The following is a 7,606-nucleotide window of genomic DNA, read 5'->3' as shown; positions in this document are numbered from 1 at the left end:
TCAGGGAGGAAGTGAGAGGGCATGTATGTCAGGAAGGAAGTGAGATGTCAGGAAGGAAGTGAGTGGGCATGTATGTCAGGGAGGAAGTGAGAGAGTGTGTATGTTCGAGACAGGTTTTCAGAGATGCCTCAGTTCTCCGAGCTCCTCAAGCCCATATGTTATCGGGAGGCCAGCACATTGTGGCTAACAGTTGACTTCTTCTGGAAGGAGGTGTAGTATTGTCCCTCTTCCTAAGAATGGTAGTAGGTCACACGAGTTTATAATCGGGGATGTCTTAGTCAGTGTTCCATTGCTGTGAGAAGATACCATGGTTACGACAACCCTTATAAAGATAAAAGATTTCATTGGGGCTGGCTTATATATATTCAGAGGTTTAGTCCATTATCATCACGGTAGGAAGCATGGCAGCATGCAGGCAGACATGTTGCTGAAGAGGTCGCTGAGAGTTCTACATCAGGATCAGCAGGCAGCAGGAAGAAAATGAGCCACTGAGCCTGTCTTGAGCTTTTGAAACCCCAAAGTCCAACCCCCGCCCCCATGACACACTTCCTCCAACAGGCCACACATCCAATAATGCCACTCCCTGTGAGTCTCTGGGGGCCATTTTCATTCAAACTATCACAGGACATCTTGGCTAGGCTTTGGCTAAGTTATGTGACTCAAGAAAGTTCCTTAAAATCCATTGGGAACCACTGTGGCCACCACACCATGGTGAGGTGAGGCCTGGGAACCACTAGTATGAGGTGATGGAGAGAAGGAAGAGAAAAAGAAGCTGAATGGAGTGTGAACAATGAAGAGAGGTAGAACTGGAGTCTCCAGGGTAGTGAGGAACAGCCTGATGTGTGTGGCCCTTGCTGCTACCTGAGACCATGGTGAGGTCCTGGCCCATGTTGCCTCTGAGGACTGTGGCCCTGCAGCAGTACGAGAGAGTGAGAGCTGTTCCCGCCCCTTGCTGGCTTCAGCACTTAGGGGAGAGTGGGCCTTTCACCATGATGGGAACCTGGCCCTGGTGGCAGGGAACATAGGCGAGCCAGGCTGAGGGTGTGAGCATGGGAGGGTTGGCCCCACCTCCGGAGGGCCAGGCAGTGGTGTGGGCAAGGGAGATGCCTCGCCCCTTGCCAGCTGCAGCATTCAAGGAGAGTGGGTCCCACCCCTCTCTGGGGCAGTGCTGGAGAACTAGCCTTGATGGCATGGGAGTGGGAGAGCTGGTGGGCCGACCAACTCAGTTACCATCAGGCCCAGATCCAGGGCTTTGAGCTGGTCCACCCCAGCATCTACCCAATCTATGATCTGCTGGAGTATGTGAAGGGTGAACTGCAGGACCAAAGTAAGGGAAGTTCATGACACAGGGCAACAGCAGGATATCCTAGAGAAATTCTAGTGAGGATCCAGTATTGATAGTGTGGCAGAAGCCAGAACCTCAAACCAGACTGATGACTCATTACAGTGAACATTTGCAAGTGAAGCTCTGTGGGCCAAGTGGGTATACCGTGTGACACACAGTGACACACTGCAGCTTCCACAGTGTGATTTAAAAAAAAAAGATTCATTTATTTATTTTATGTATGAGAGTACACTGTAGCTGTACAGATGGTTGTGAGCCTTCATGTGGTTGGTGGGAATTTTAGGCCCTCTGCTCGCTCTGGTTGACCCCGCTCGCTCAGTTCCTGCTCACCCCAGCCCAAAGATTTACTTATTATTATACAGAAATACACTGTAGCTGTCTTCAGACGTGCCAGAAGAGGGTGTCAGGTCTCATTGCGTGTGGTTGTGAGCCACCATGTGGTTGCTGGGAATTGAACTCAGGTCCTTCAAAAGAGCAGTCAGTACTTACCCTCTGAGCCATCTCGCCAGTCCCGAGATTTTTTTTTTTTAATTAAATTTTTTATCTTTTGAGAGGATGATTGCAAGGGTGGAGGATGACTATGAAGGACCAGGGAGATGAGTGGGATTGGGGCACATGATATGAAATTCACAAAGAATTGATAGCAACTTCAAATTGAATTCATTAGCCATACATTTTCCATTTGCAAACATTCGCTCAAATAATATTTACCTCTTAGTGTTGTGGTCTTAGGGAAGTAAATGTTACTTCCACATCTTATCTTTGACGCCCATACTTGATTCAGGGCCTGATGAGTTTCCACATCTACCATGTCCTTAGGAAACAATGTCTAGGTAATCAGTAGGAAACATGCAAACATGTCTTTTGAGTTTAGCGTTTCAGTGCAGGGAGAATAAGAGCAAGTCTGTACTTACTCGCCCTAGTTCTAGAGAGGTCTCACAGAGGTTAGCTATGGACATCGGGGAGTGGGGGCCAGACAGAAAGGGCCAGAGGCTGAGTGAGTGCTGATAAACACAGACCACTGGGCACTGTTTTGAGAGCACCAGGGAGAGGAAGGCTGGTCAGCCAGGCCAGGCAGATCCTCCAAGGAGGAGATGTGCTACAGGATTGAAGTCTTCTAAGGGCAGCATTAACTCTTTGTAGCCAGCTTATGCAGTGGGCCTGGGGAGACTCTGGCCAGTTACTGTGTTGACCAACCAGGACTTTTTCAGCCCTCCTCTAGATAAAGCAGAGATGCTTTCTTGGCCCTTAACATCCTGGGGTAGGGATTGGTGGATGCCTACAGTGCTGATTCAGAACTCAGAATTGTGCTGGCGGTATCATAGTGTCTGGTACAAAGAGACCCCTGAGGTTTGCCAGTGGTGCCCAGGTTCTCTGCCCAGCAGGACCTGGCTTCTGAGGCCAGCAAGCCTCACCTCCTGCCTTGGTAGTCACCCTGGGTAACTACATAACCACCATGCTGCTCAAAGTTACAGAAACTTTCAATATATAAAGCTCAGAGAGCTGTAATCTTATACCTTATTGAGCTGAAAATAATTCGTCCTGGAGAAGATCTTCCTGGGCTCCGTTGTTGTTGTTGTTGTTGTTGTTGTTGTTGTTGTTGTTGTTTTTTCTGATGCCCTGCCTCACCTGTTGGAGCTTGTCTTTGTGAAGATAGAAGAAGCTGTGTATGACAGATTTCTTAGCGAGATGTGCCCCATTAGTTTTGCTTGAGTAAATTTAATGTAAAAATGTTGAGTGTCCAGGAAGAGTGAATGGGGCAGGGATTTTAGTGTTATGCTGTCATAGCGTGGTTGTTTAAGATGGCACGAACACAGAGTAGGGCTTCAGTAGCATACACCACTGCTTAAATGAACCCTTCATATGGACCTGTAGGATCATTTGGATCATTTTAACCTACAGATTAATGATCAAGACTCTGAATGACTGTTTGATGTGCGCAAGGTCACACAAAGGTGAAGGGTATAGCTTTCTAAAAATTATTATTATTTTTATTTTTTATATGTTTGAGTGTTTTGCCTATGTGTATGTATGTGTATCACGTGTATGCCTGATACCTGAAAAGGTCAGAAGAAGGCATCAGATTCTCTGGTACTGGAGTTACAGATAGTTGTGAACTACCATGTGGGTGCTGGGAATCGAACCCCAGTCCTCTGCAAGAACAAGTACTCTTAACTACTGAGCCATCTCTCCAGACCCACTAGGACAGCTTTAAAAAAAAAAGATTTATTTTTACTTTGATTTGTGTGTATGCACATGTTTGCCAGTGCCCAAGCAGGCCAGAAGAGGGCATTAGATTTCCTGGAGCTGGAGTTACAGGCAATAGTGAGCCACTTGACATGGGTGCTGGAAACCCAACTCCAGTCCTCTGCCGAGCCAGCTCTCAGCTCCAGTTTAAACAAAAATCATTTGTTATATCATCATCATCATCATCATCATCATCATCATCATCATCATCATCTTATCCTGTGCATGTGCGTGTGTGTGCGTGTGCGTGTGCATGTGTGTGTGTGTGTGTGTGTGTGTGTGTGTGTGTGGCCATGTGTGCTACAACACTCATGTGGAGGAAAGGAGATGACTTTGTAGAGTCAGGCCCTCTCCTTTCACTCTTACGTGGGATTCTGGGATTCAATCAGGTTTTCAGGAGTATGTAGGAAGTGTGTTTACCTTCTGAGCCACCTTGCTGACTCAGCGAGGGTAGTTTTTGTGCTGTTTCTCGGGAGGAGAACAGAGGGATTGAAGTGATCACTCATACTGTGTACCATCTCATGATACTGTATACCATCACATGATACTGTGTACCATCTCATGATACTGTATACCATCACATGATACTGTGTACCATCTCATGATACTGTGTACCATCATATGATACTGTGTACCATCACGTTACTGTGTACTATTACATGATACTGTGTACCATCTCATGATACTGTGTACCATCACATTATACTCTGCACCATCTCATGGCCCTCCAGAGGTGTGATGGAAGACATCTGATTTTCCCTGGTAGTTTTGACACTGAGTGGCTCTATAGGCAGCAGAATACAGAAACAGTCATCAACCTACAGCAGACTGTTTACATAATGCTATGTCATCAGCAACAGGGAAGGAGTGCTCATCACATTTAGATGTGGATCTATCAGGATAGAGATGAGCTCTGGGGGTAAAGTGCTTGGCTGGCATGCCAAGTCCTTGGATTTGGCCTCCAGCACCACATACACTGGGCATGGTATTATATGCCTCAATCTCACCATTTAAGAACAGTGGCTCTCAACCTTCCCAATGCTGCGACCCTTTAATACAGTTCTTCATATTATGGTGATCCCCAACCATAAAATTATTTTTATTGCTACTTTGTGACTGTAATTTTGCCATGAATTGTAATGTAAATATATGCCATGCATGATATCTGATATGCACCACCACTAAAGGGATTGAAACCCACAGCTTGAGAACCGCTAACTCAAGCAGAAGAAGCAGGGAGACCATAGGAGACCATAGGTCAAGCTCATTCTTGAGTGCCGAGTGAGTCTGTGGCCAGCCTGGGTATCTGGAACAAGCGAGCAAACAAGCAAGTAACAAAACCAAACGAGCAAACCCAAAGTGGTTCCACCTCAACGTGGGGCCAACATTGCAGGAGGGATCAGTCTGCAGTTTGCAATTGGCCCCCTCTCCCTGAATTCTGCCGTATCTCTAGGGGAGCCATCCCACATCACAGGGGAGCCATGACAGTTCGCTGGAACTCAACAACTTCATGCTGGTGCTTCAGACTGAGGAGTCCCAGCCTCGCTCGGCGGCAGCAGAAGCAGTAAGGCGAAGCCTCTGGGATGCCCATCCTCACCACAAGGAGTGGTTCTCAAAGGGTGCCAGGGACCAGGAGCAGACATGTCACCCAGGCCCATTCGACAGCTGCAGACTCAGGCTTCACCTTAGAGTCTCTGCATCAGCACCTGCTGGGTGGGGCACTGAGTTTGTGCTTTCACAAGCCCTCCAGGTATGGCTGAGAAACAGGAGCCACTGACCGACACCAGGTTTCTCATCCTCCGCGCTGCTGACACTTTGGATGAGTCTTGAGTGTGGGCAGCCATCCTGTGCACCACTGACTGTTTAACAGCATCTCAGATCTCCCCCTAACAGGTCTCATCAGCATCTTTCTTCCAGCTGAGACAATGACTCAATCATTGCCGAGCCTCCTCTGTTGAACAAGAATTGTCTGAGAACCGTGAGTCTAGGCACGACTTCCTTCTAAAACAACCTATTATGGTCCAGTAGGAACAGGGAGGTTTTGGATGACTCTCGGGGCCTGCCCCAAATCTATTGAATCCAAAAACCGCACCTTTAGCAGCAAGGTCCTTTCGGTGATTTCAAAATTAGATTCAAAAGGCTGGGATGTAAACCAAGTTCTGCCCAGGAAGGAGGAAGGGACATGCCAAGGCTCCTGTCTCCTGGTTCTTGAGCCATTCAGGTGCAAATCTTGGTATGTATTGGTGGTTATTTTTGGAATAAACGATTGCCTGTCTAGATCCTAGGGCAGAGAATCTTGGGATCCCTTTGAGGCAAGAGATCAGGGGGAAGGTGTAGAAGTCAGAGTTCTCACACTGCATGGAAATGGAAAATTTGTCAGTTGGGAAAATACATGTGGTGTTTCGAGGAGGGCTGGTCAGTTACTTGGTAGACTTTCCCTCTTTGTCTGAAGTGTTTCTCTCCCCTCTCAATCACATTTGCTTGTTTATTTGTGTGTGTGTGTGTGTGTGTGTGTGTGTGTGTGTGTGTGTGGCATTTGTAGAGAGCAGAGGACAGCTCCCAGGAGTTACTTCTTGCCTTCCATTATGTGAATCCTGGGAATTGAACTCAGGTCTTCAGGCTTGGTAAGCAGGCACCTTTGCCCACCAAGTCATCTTCCTGTTCCTCAAGTGTTTTTCTCATGAGTTAGTGGGATTTGAACTTATGAAAAGATGCACACGAAATGAAGAATTAATAGCTCACTGTTCACCTCACAGACTGATCTTCATGTTTGCCTCCTACTAACTGGTTACTTTTTTTTTTTTTTAAAACAGAATGCTCAGCCAGCTCGTCATTGCTGGACAGGCAGCAGAGCAAGTCTGGCTTTGCCTCATGGACTACAAAGTGAATCTTGTCCAGTGAGGTGCGTTTGAACTGTCCCCGTGCCTTCTGCTCAGTCTCCCGTGCCCGATACACACCAACCAGGCTGAGATTCGTGCAAAGCCCGCTTCCCTTTACGAATGGCAATGACAGGTGTAACCCTTCTCTAATGGGCAGCTGACCACTCAGCAGGTTTCCTTTTATGCTTCCCATTTCTGATCATTACGCCACCCTAATTAGTCAGCTTGACAGCAGGCTCCTGGAGAACAAAGACTGCAGCCATCGGTACCAGGATAAAGGCAGCAAGAAAGACATGGAACCTGGAAGGAGAGGCGCTCCGCATGGTCCATTGTGACCAAGGACTCTTTAGACACCTAGTCAGAATATTAACCTGGGTTGGACATTAACTGCCTGGGACATTCTTTTCTCTAGATCAACAATAGATCAGTTGTTGCCATTATGGACAGACCTCTAAGTACTTCTATCTCTGTTAGCTCATATAACTGCTGCTCAAAGGACCCTGCAGGACAGACAAACGTACTCCTCCTATCTGTCTGACCTTTTTAACCATTTCACCATTTCTTTTGTTTGAACAAATGCCACTGAGTTAGGGAGCAAAGATGTGAATGTTGAATATTGCAACCTTTGTTATCCACTGCTACTGTAGTAAATTGCCCCAAACTTAGTAGCTGAACACCATGGGGATTTATAATCTTATGGTCAGGAGATGGAAATGGGGCTTTATTCATTACTTTTCTCATGGCTGTGCCAAGAATACCTGCCAAGAAGCAACTTAAAGGAGAAAGGGCTTAGTTCAGTCTGTAGTGCAAGAAGATACAGCTTATGATGAGGGCAGGAGCGGGAGGCATTGCATCCGCAGTCAGGGAGCAGGGAGAAATGAATGCTGGGCTGTGTGCGTCTTGCTTCCTCCCTTTTATTCAGTGTGGGACCCCAGCCTATTAAATGCTGTAGTCCATGGTCATCGCACATCAATGAACCTAAACAGTCCCTTATAGATATGCCTAGAGGTTTATCTTCTAGGTGATTCTAGTTCAAGTTGACAGCCACCATAATAATTACAGTGCATATGGTAGGGCTGCATTTCTTCTGAAGGATCCAGGAAGAATTTTCCCACTTTTTCTTGCTTCCAGAAGC

The sequence above is a fragment of the Mus pahari genome, chromosome 5 (assembly GCF_900095145.1).
Source record: "Mus pahari chromosome 5, PAHARI_EIJ_v1.1, whole genome shotgun sequence".
Lineage (NCBI taxonomy): Eukaryota > Metazoa > Chordata > Mammalia > Rodentia > Muridae > Mus > Mus pahari.
Note: the sequence above shows the minus strand (reverse complement) of the source record.